Here is an 11,702-nt window from a genome sequence, read left to right on the forward strand (position 1 = left end):
TACGTTAAAACTGTGAAAACAATGTAAAAATGGCTTATGGCGGCGCTGAAATAATATACAATATCTTTAAGGAACCCTTTCAGGTTTGGCTTATCGCATCGACGCTTCAGCCTTTGTATTTCGTTTAATAAACGAAATATGCAAACTACATTAAAAATGCCTTTTCTGTGGATCTCAAATCTTATGAAATAATATTTATATAACCGTTGGGTCCAGTTCATCAGATCGCATATATGTATGTTTCTATAGCCCGCTCCTCTGTGTAGCCCCGATTGCGATATCGTGATGCGATTGATCGCAATCGCACATCGCGATAACCCCGGGCCATTATAAGCGCTCTTGTAATCTCCGATAGCGATCCTGTGATTCAATGTGGGCCGTTGATCTGCGCGCTTGATTGATGGTCCTAGTTGACTTCGCCGGTCGTGTTGCAAGTTTATATGGTCTGCGCCGATATCTGTTGTCTGCATGTGCCGATTACGATTTGCCGATCATATCTGGACCATTGATCGGCCAGATCTGACGGCTACTGTGCATTCACTGTTCACGCCCCCGATACTTTGTTTTTCACTGTTTTCACGTGTTTTTGGCCTCCCGATAGTGTTTTTCTGCCATTCTAAAAGGTTTTCTCATGCGATTTTTTTGATCTTTTAAACAATTTTAAGAGATTTCAAGACTTAGAGAGTGTTCTTGGATCCATTTGGATCATGCCTTCCCACTGAAAAGGCTTTTGGATCACCAAAAGTTGGTTTTCAAGCATCGCTCAAGTGAGGATACAGCTACCTCACTTGCCCAATCTCTATCCATTTTGCACTGCTAGGTTTTGAACCTTTGAGCCCGATCCTAAGGTACTCAACATCCCCTCTGTGCGTGGTTCTCACCTTCCTATCCAAAACTGTATCTTCCTGCAGCTCATTGAGATATTTAGGCAATAGATCATCAATGGAAGGCAATTGACTTTGCTCTTCGGGATCTTCAATTAATGAAGGTTCAAATAGTCTTAAGTTTTCTGCATTTACCACTGAATAGATGTGCATGTATGTTGACAGATCAAGGTGGAAAGCGTTCTCACCAATTTTCTCAAGTACCTTAAAAGGCCCATACCTTATTGGATTTAGCTTCTTTCCTTCACCTTGCATTCTGCCCTTGCTGACATACAACCAGACTTGATCACCAACTTGGAAGCTGTGCTCCACCTGATGCTTATCATGCCTTGCCTTGTACTTGGCTTGGCTCTTTTCTAGCTGTTCCTGCACTCCCTGGTGAATTTCTTGGATCTGTTCAATGAACCTGGTTTCTTTTTCCACATCACTGTGTCCAGCAACTTCTATGTCTTTTTCAAAGACAAAATCCAAGGGAGACCTTCGTATGAAACCAAAACAGGTCTCAAAAGGAGATCTCTGTGTAGAAGAATGTTTAGCACGATTGTAAGCATGTTGCACATAACATAAATGTTCATCCCAAAGCTTGGGATGCTTGCTGCAATAACCCCTGAGCAATTGGATCACTGTCTTGTTGACTACCTATGTTTGGCCATCCGTTTGTGGATGAAACGTTGTGCTCTTCTTCAGTATGGTGTCCATCAATTCCCACAGACTTGACCAAAACTTTCCAACAAATCGGGAGTCTCGATCAGATACTATGGAAGTGGGTAACCCAAAATGCACCTAGACATGTTGAAAGAAAAATTTCACTGTTTGTTCAGCTGTAATCTGTTTGTTACAAGGTATTAAAATACACATTTTGCTGAACCTGTCCACAATAACATATAAATAGTCATGACCTTTTCTAGATTTTGGCAATCCCTCAACAAAGTCCATGGAAACACTTTCCTAAGGACGAGAAGGGACTGGAAGTGGAGTGTACAAGCCTAATTTTCTATTGTTGGGCTTGCTTTTAGTACACATGGTACACACTTTAATATATCTAGAAACTGTTTCATGCATTCTTGACCAATAGCAAAATCTTTGTAGCTGTGCCACTGTTTTACTTACACCAAAAGGACCTGATATTAGAGAAGTAGGTGCTTCCCTAATTATGTTAACTCTTTTAGTTTGTGGAATGCATAACTTTCCTAAATGATACAAGAGTTGGTCCTTAACATAGTAATCCAATTCTTCTACCTTTTTGCCATTACTTAAAGCTGCATATATATCTTTAAAGTCTGAGCATATTGTTCAATGTAGCTTTCATGCATTACTGAGTTATGCTTAAGTATAGTAGATGCATTTATGATTGGTCTGGACAACATATCTGCAACTTTATTGTGTATGCCCTTTTTATATCTGATGTTAAATGAAAATGTTGTAGGAAACCCATCCACCTATAGTGTCTTGATTGCTGCAATTTAGTTTGTGAGTGCAAATACTAAAGTGGCAGATGATCAGTATGTATAATTGTTTCTTTGCCCATTAAGTAATGTTTCCACTTTTTCACACTCTAGACTAATGCATACAATTCTTTATCGTATGTAGGATAATTAACTATTGCAGAATTAAAAGTCTCATAATGGTAGCATATGGGTTTACCATGTTGCATCAACACTGCTCCCATGGCATAATCACTGGCATCGGTTTCGATCTCAAATGGTTGTTGAAGATTTGGAAATGCTAGTACTGGTGTTGTACTAATTTTTTCTTTCAAGGTGTCGAAGGTTTTCTGTTGTTTGCCTCCCCACTAAAACACCTTGTTCAATCCTGTCAAAGCATGTAAGGGAGCTGCAATTAAGGAAAAGTTAGCAATAAACTTTCTCCAATATTGTGCTGCTCCTAGGAAGCTTCTAACTTCTGTAGCAGACTTGGGTTTAGGCCAGTTTACAATGACTGCAACCTTAGAGGGATCTATCTTCAATTCACCACCCCCTACAATATGACCCAAATAATTCAAAGATGTTTTACCAAATTCACATTTTGATAATTTAACATAGAGATTTTCTTTTTTCAAAACATCTAGAGTCTGCTTTACATGCTTCAAATGTTCTTCCCATGTTTTACTGAAAACAAGAATGTCATCTAGATATACAATTACAAAATCATCAATAAAAGGCCTGAGTACATCATTCATAACTCTCATGAAAGTGGCAAGAGCATTAGTCAAGCCAAAAGGCATAACTAGCCATTCATACAACCCTTGCTTTGTTTTGAACGCAGTCTTCCATGCATCTTGCTCTGCTACTCTGACCTGATGGTAACCACTACGCAAATCCAACTTGGAAAAGTAAACAACTTCTTTCAACTGATCTAATAGATCATCAATACGAGGAGGGGATAACGATTCTTGATCGTTATTTTATTCAGTGCTCGGTAATCAATGCACATCCTCCACGAACCATATTTCTTCCTCACCAACACGATTGGAGATCCACATGGTGATGTGCTTGGTCTTATGAACCCTTTCTCGAGCATCTCCTGTACCTGCTTCTTGATTTTTGCATTCTCTAAAGCGGATAACTTGTACATTCCGATGTTAGGCAATGGAGCATCTTGCTGCAAATGAATATCATGTACAATTTCCCTTTTGGGTGGCAGACCTTTAGGTTCTTGAAATAGGATATCATATTCTGAAACAATTTTTTCTAAATCAACTTTCTGTTTAGCATCACAGCCCTCAAATACATTAGTTTTATCAGGTTTCTTTTCCTTTACAACCATTAGTAAAAATTGCTTGCATGAATTTACAATCCTTTTCATCTACCCTGAGTTTATGAGAGTATAATTATTTTTGAGTTTGTGAGCTCTTACAATATATTCTATTCCATCTTTGGTTAGTTGATACTTATTTTATGCTCTATAGAAAATGGCTTTTCTATCATACAAGTAAGGACTTCCTAAAACAATTCCACATATATCTAAGGGAATTACATCTAACTCAACCTCATCTACAAATGTTGAACCAATGGCAAACATAAGTTTACATTGTCTAGTCACTTGTAGCTTTGCTTTATCACATACCCAACCTAATGGATATGGCTTCTTGTGAGGTGTGGTTAGTAATCCTAGCTTCTTTACAATTGCTTCAGAAATTAAGTTTACTTGTAAGCCACTATCAAACAAAGTATCAATCTTTTGATGCTTGGAAATAACTCTAATATGAAAAAGCTCATGTCTTTTCCTCTCATTTACTTCACTATCAATAGTTTGGGCAGAATTACTAGTAGATGCTTCAGAATTTTTACCTTGTATACCTGTAGCTGTGATTGTTGTTTCATCACCTGAGTCTGACCCCAAATCCTTCTGTACAACAGCAACAACCTTCTTCTTCTTGCCATCGAACTTCTTGGGTTTCAGCTTTGGATGCAAAGACGAGCAATGTTCAACATCATGTCCATCCTTCTTGCAGTGAGTGCATGAAGGTTTGGCCTTCTGTACATCATTTGCCTTCCTCTCTTTCCATTTTTGTTTCCTTTTTTCCTTGTTCTTGCTTGCAGTGGGTTTTGATGATCCCCCAATCTCTAGATTCAAATTCTTACCTCTAGCCTCTAGATGGGTAGCCTGAACAGATACCTCATCTATGCTAGTAGGGTTAAACATGAGAATGGTGTGCCTCAAATAACTATGCAGACCACCTATATACTTCAGCAAAGTTTCAAGTGAGTCTAAAGAAATGCCTAGAATTAAAGCTCTCTTTCTAAATTCTTGGGTATAGATTTGTACACTTTTCCCTTTTAATTGGCGAAGAGTTTGCCAACTCATCATAGCTTGCTGCATATAAGCTAGTGGATAGAATTGTTTTTTAATGGCAGAGACAAATTCACTCCAGACAGAAAGAATTTTACCATGCTTCTTCAAGTCAGCTTGTGTCCTACCTTCCCACCATACCAAGGCAGTTCCTCCAAGGCATAGGCTGGTCAGCTGAATTTTACTCTTGTCTGAATCAATATTCTGCACCCTGCAATACACATCAATCTATCTAATCCAGTTATCTAGCTTCTCTTCATTTAATTCTCCATCATATATTGGCATTGGCAAATCAAATTTAACATCTAATTTAATCAAAGATGTTTTCTTCTTTTTATTTTCAAGGCTATCAGGAGGTGTGGATAGAGGAGCCTCCTTTCCTTTCCCTTTGCCTTCAGAATGGCCATCTAGAAGAGATTCTTTTGTTCCTTTGTCTTTTTTGGAGGTTGAAGAATCTTCACCTCTAACTTTCTTAAATTCTCGATACGTCTCTTCTACCATCGCTTTCATGGTCATAAAACCATCCATGCTGAGAGTCTGAGTCCAAGGGATTTTATTCGACCATTTTCCTCCTAGGATAGACTCTTCCTATTTCTGGGTTAGCCTCAACCAGTCCTCCTTCTCCTCATTTGAGCTTTGACTTAGTTATCATTCACCAATCCAGCACAAGCTTGTCTAACCTTAGCAAACCTAAAGCTCTGATACCACTTGATCTGATAATGAGATCTAAGAAATTAATAAGGTATTACAGACTCATGTGCTTGTATTTGTCTGTGTTATTTTATGCAATGGATCGATAAAATTGCGAAATACACAGACAATGAAGTAGTAAACAAAAACATAATAGACAACACATAACACAACAAATTTAATGAGGAGTTCACCCAATACTCATTGGCTACATCTCCTAGTCCAGCGTTCAGTGGTGGCCTCTCTATTATGTTTTCAAGCAGAGTTTTTACAACAATAATGAGCTCAATTTGAGACTCAATACACAATAGATATAACAGTAAGAGTTTGCTTAAACCTCTCAAGCCTTCTCGGAGTACACAAACTCTCTTAATCACTCTGTCTCTGTCTTAGCTCTGTCTCGGCACTGCCTTCAGTACTGCTTGCCTCTGTTTTCTCTCTGTCTGTGGCTTTAAAGCCAATCTGGGCTGCCCGTTCATTTCTCCTTCTCGGCTTTCTGTCTCCCCGGCCTCTCTCCACTCGAATCCCTCTTCTAGCGTTACACAATCATTGCATGACGCATAAAGGGGAGGTGGCCACCTATTCTGCAATGTAAGAGTTCCTTGGGCCTTTGGAACCCCTGAAACAACGGCTCTTTGTTAACACAAAGAAATGTATTCGAAACTGAGAAAATCCACCAAAACACAGTTTTCCGAACTTCAAATCCTCAAAATTGTGCCCTATTCTCCTATCGGGTCTGCCCCCAATCACTATCGCAAGTCACTTTGGCTTCATTCCTTTGTATTTTTTAAAAATACGTTAAAATTGTGAAAAAAACGTAAAAATGGCTTATGGAGGAGTTGAAATAATTTACAATAGCTTTAAGGAACCCTTTCAGGTCCGGCTTATCGCATTGACGCTTCATCCTTTGTATTTCGTTTAATAAACGAAGTACGCAAAATACATTAAAAATGCCTTTTCTACGGATCTCAAATCTTATGAAATAATATTTATATAACCGTCGGGTCTGGTTCATCGGATTGCATATATGTATGTGTCTATAGCCCGCTCCTCTGTGTAGCCCCGATTGCGATATCGCGATGCGATTGATCACAATCGCACATCGCGATAACCCCGGGCCGTTGTAAGCGCTCTTGTAATCTCCAATAGCAATCCCGCGATGCAACGTGGGCCGTCGATCTGCGCGCTTGATCGACAGTCCTAGTTGACTCCGCCGGTCGCCGTTGCAAGTTTTATATGGTCTGCGCCGATATCCGCTGTCTGCCTGTGCCGATTGCGATTTGCCAATCAGATCTGGACCGTTGATCGGCCAGATTTGACGGCTACTGTGCATTCACTGTTCACGCCCCCGATACTCTGTTTTTCATTGTTTTCACGTGTTTTTGGCCTCCCGACGATAGTGTTTTTCCGCCATTTTGAAAAGTTTTCTCATGCAATTTTTTTGATCTTTTAAACGATTTTAAGAGATTTCAAGACTTAGAGAGTGTTCTTGGATCCATTTGGATCAACAACACTTCACTCAATCAGTGTTCACATTGCAATTAACACCTACAATAGTGCATGGGAGCGACTCTTCTTAACATTGATTGCAAATATCTCCTCCTTTCGTATCAGATCTTACTAACTTCACGTCGACATCTTTGTCTATTTATATTGTCACTTCGATTTTCAACCTTTGTGGTCCTTTAGTTTTCAAATGAAATTTGGTGCTCAAATGCCAAATTTTCTTAGCTCTTTAATAATCAACACCACTAATCACACATGTGACCAAATGATGGAAACATAGGCTTAGGTATTTGGGTGCTTAATGTAGATAAACTTACACAAAAATTAAACAACAAAATCCTTCAATGACACTTCAATAATTTTATTTAACCCCAGCTAGCTCTACGACTGAAAATCCATCTCAATGCATTTTTTTTTTCTTTCTGACTTTTAATGAGGGGTGGGGGTCTCGAGATTTGTCATATTTGCCTCAATCCAATGTGGCACCACATCAACTGCTATTCCACGTCCTCATGGTTCTGGGTGAATCCATTTAGTTGACCTCGTAAAAATAGTCAGGGTCGTGCAACTAGGATTCTAGTGAGTTGTTGTCAACTTTCCTGTTGTTTGCTGATAACATTATTGTCTCGGTACCTTGATCCCCAATTTATTCTTTCAAACATCCTTGAAAACTAGATGGGATTACACATTCATGGATTAAGACAAATCCTTGATTAGGTTTAAATTAAACCTAAGCTCATTTAAAGCGGTGACACCTTGCAAAAATGACCCCCTTGCACAAATCCTGAGGTTCTACCAACTCATTTTCCATTTTAACTTCCTACCATGTGTCATATCATAATGCCACCACATGTTACTCAAAAATAGGCCACTTGGCCACCTAAAAGAGCTAATTACCCCTATTACGTGTCATGTTGACACATCATCATGGTTACTAGGTCATCTACGTGTGTTGGCATCCATCTCATCCTTGTCTTGTTCTCTTTGCCACCTATCACCACATCTTCCACTTTATTTGTCACCGACTTATCACAGTTGCGGGTCCCTTAGGGGTTTTCACTTAAATAATTTCGCAAACCAGCCGTGGCCGCAAATTAACACTAATACCCGATTAGGTCAGCGTAACCCTTGAGTAGACTAATCTTCATGCGAATTAACGGTGTGTTGGAACCTAAAGGAGTTGGAACTTTGTTGAGCATTCAAAGTGTGATAACTTCTTATCTCTTAGGAGTTATACCAAGTGGCAAATATCATTGGAAAGGTCTATGAGAGGACTATCCAACTAATGAATTTGCAAGATGTTTTGAAGCTCTTCCTAATCTTGACATCAATGATAACCATTAGACAACCACTACCTATTTTCTTAATAACCAACTTGTCTAATAAGATTCAGAAATTTGTATGAGAAAGGTTAATTGGAAAACCTATGGATCTGAGTTGAACATGTATGAGAAGGAAATCTAATAGGTAGTTTAGGTTTATTCTTACAAATCTCATGGGATCGGTGTCTCCTTCTGGTTGGTTCCAGTTAATCATTTCAGGAGATTGGTGTCCCATTCTAGTTGGTGTTAGTGAATCATTTTAGGAGATTGGTGTCCCCTTTTGGTTGGTTCCGGTAAATTATTTCAGGAGATTGATGTCTCCTTCTAGTTGGTGCCAATAAATATTGTAATAGTATGTTGGTGCCTACAATGACATTCATATGAATAAGTTTTGTGGTTTTCTCTTGCAAGCGTTTCCACACATATTTGGTGAATGCTTTAGTTGCTTATGCAATTGACATTTTATATGCATTGAAATGTTTTAAGTATTAAAATTGGCCATTATACTGATTCACCTCCCTTTTTTAGTCTAATCTTAAATTCCAACACATAGTAAGTATCAATGAATTAACATGATTTTGATTCCACAAAAATGCTCACACTGAGCATTATCTTCATGCCCACACTGAGCATTATCTTCATGCCCTTTCCCATCATCACTCAATTCAAAAGTCCATTTTCCTTGAAACACTCATTATCTAGGCAGTGTGCATATCTGCTTCTCAATTCTTTGAGGAAGAAAAAGCTCATTCGACCAAAGCCATGATGGCCAATGGATACTCCATATCCCTCATTAATTAAATTTTTTGGAGGTCTTGAATCCTAAACCGAAAAAACACCATTCTTTCAATCCTCAAGCCCTTATTACACTCCAGTATATAAAAAAGTAACATTGACATCATCTCAAAAAATTTATCCAAAAAGAATATTAGAACCCTCTTCAAACTTTGTAAAACCCTTAAGCAATTACTCAATTTGGCTAAGAACAAGTCCGACCCTATGTTACGTAGACAACTCTATCAAATACCTTGCTCTTGCAATAAATCCTACATTATCTAATCGTAACATTCATTTAAAGCTTACCCTCTACTCCTATCCCTTTTCTTAGTGTCCTCATTTTTTTTTTCCTTTTATTAGTTCCTATTGTAAGTTTTTTTTAAGAAATTTTTAAAATCTTATAATCAACCAAATAATCTCTTATGAAAATCCTTTTTAATTTTTCACAATTTAATATTATAATTACTAAAAAAAATTAATGCTTTCTTTATGACCTATGCTTTCATATTTCACATTCTTACAGTGAAGTTTCATTAACTTTATATTTTAATATTTATTTCTTAATATCTAATTTTTAGTATTCAACTTTATGTAGCTATTCATCTTATCAACTCCCTTTTACCCCTTTCTCAAATCTTAACCTTAAAGTGAACCATTATTCTCTAAACTTATTAAAAACGATAATTATAAATTAATTATCTTTTCTAAATGTTAATAATACATTGGCAAATTTCAAGTCCCTATTTAAATTTTTTTATTTTATTTGGTCCTTTTATTTTTACTACTTTGATATCTTAATAATATATATATATATATATATTCTTAATTTTTGATAATACCATTTCATTTATAATTTTTCTAATCTAATAATATTTATTTATTTTTAACTTTTAATTATATCATTTCATTAATATTATTTCCCTTATTTTTGGAAGTCTGATGAACAACTAATTATTCACCAACTCGTTAAATTTTTTTTGGTCCTCACTTCACTATTCAAGTTTTGGTCCCATATGATGGGTCGAGTGTCCATTCAAGCTTTGGTCCCTTATGATGGGTGGGGTGTCCACTTGAAACGTTGGACATTTCAAAACTTTGGACATAGTTTCTAGTCAAAAGAATTTCTCAATATGCTAAGCTGTGGAAATCTACATGATAACATTGAGGAGATGATTTGGGAGAACCATAAATCTATACTCCACCTAGATTTCATTTAGATTTTTCTTTGTTTATCATGTTGATGATGATCCAAGAACTGTTAGGGAAGCAATGAATTCATAGGATGGTAAACTTTGGAAAAAGACCATTGTCAAGGAAACTACAACCTTAGAATGGGGCTTCGGATCTAGTTGAGTTGCCAGAAGGAAGGAATTCCATTGGTAGCAAATGAGTGTTCAAGAAGAAGTTGAGTGTTAAAGATAAAGTGGAGAAACAAAAGGCTCAATTAGTAAAAAAATATTCTCAGGTAGAGGGAATTGACTTTGTACAAATTGTATCATGTTATTAAGTTAACTTATGTTACAATTATTGTATCTATTGCTATTGCTTTTGATCTTGATGTGAAATAGATGAATTGTCGATCATGTACTCCTATGATAAAAAAAGAAAGTGATAGAATATTGGGTATGTGTTACATTCTTTGCATGACTAGTTCCATGCATGATTCACAAGCATTGGGTGTAGTAGGAGGGAAGTGGTGTTGTGGTGGAGTCATGGGGTGGGAGGGGCAGAGCCCAATTTTTGTTTGCATGTTTTTGCATCCATTTTTAATAATTTTTTGCATATCGTTTTCACTTATTTGTACTTTTTTGACACATGGTGGTTCAACACATGGTTTTTTAATTTCATTGAAGATATTAAGATTATAATCTAATCTGACTTTATGTATTATTAGGGGTTTTTAATAATTTTTTGCATATCGTTTTCACTTATTTGTACTTTTTTGACACATGGTGGTTCAACACATGGTTTTTTAATTTCATTGAAGATATTAAGATTATAATCTAATCTGACTTAATGTATTAGGGGTTTTGGATGCTGTGAGATCATATATATTGTATTGTAAAGAATGAATTTGTTTGATAATAAAATCTAGAGGTGCAACTCTAAATATTTGCTGGTTTTTTTAATTGGGTTTACAAGATAAACCTCTATGTAATATGCAATTTCCATTGTTTTAGTTTCCTATTTGAGTGGAGAGGTGCTCTCTAGCCGAGTATGGAAGAGATGTTGTAATGTCCCTGTCTTGCCTTGTTCTATTATGTAAACATTTTGACTGGCTCAAATTACATAAAAACAAAAACAAAATAAAATAAAATAATTAAAGAATTAAAATAAAATTCAGATAAAATAGTCAATTTACTGCCAATTTTTGGGTTGCAAGTTTGCACCTCAAGAGAATCTAGATTTAAGATAGATCTATGTATATGCATTATATAAACAAAAAAAATAAAATAATTAAAGAATTAAAATAAAATTGAGATAAAATAGTCAATTTACGTTACCTGTTTTTGGGCTCCAGGTTTGCACTTCAAGAGAATCTAGAGTTAAGATGGATCTATGTATATGCATTACATCATTGCGTAATGTTTAAAATTTAAAAGTTTGTGGGAAAGCAAAACAAAAGAGTGTTAGGGTGATGCAAATCTATGTGGCGTTTGTAGTAAGAGGAAGAATGTGGTTCTGAGATAAAGATGCAAATCCTAGAAGAAAATGTTGGTTATGAGGACAC

This window comes from Pinus tabuliformis, chromosome 3_1 (genome assembly GCF_031772625.1).
Source record: "Pinus tabuliformis cultivar Carrire ecotype Pingquan chromosome 3_1, CPIR1, whole genome shotgun sequence".
In the NCBI taxonomy this organism is placed as follows: Eukaryota; Viridiplantae; Streptophyta; class Pinopsida; order Pinales; family Pinaceae; genus Pinus; species Pinus tabuliformis.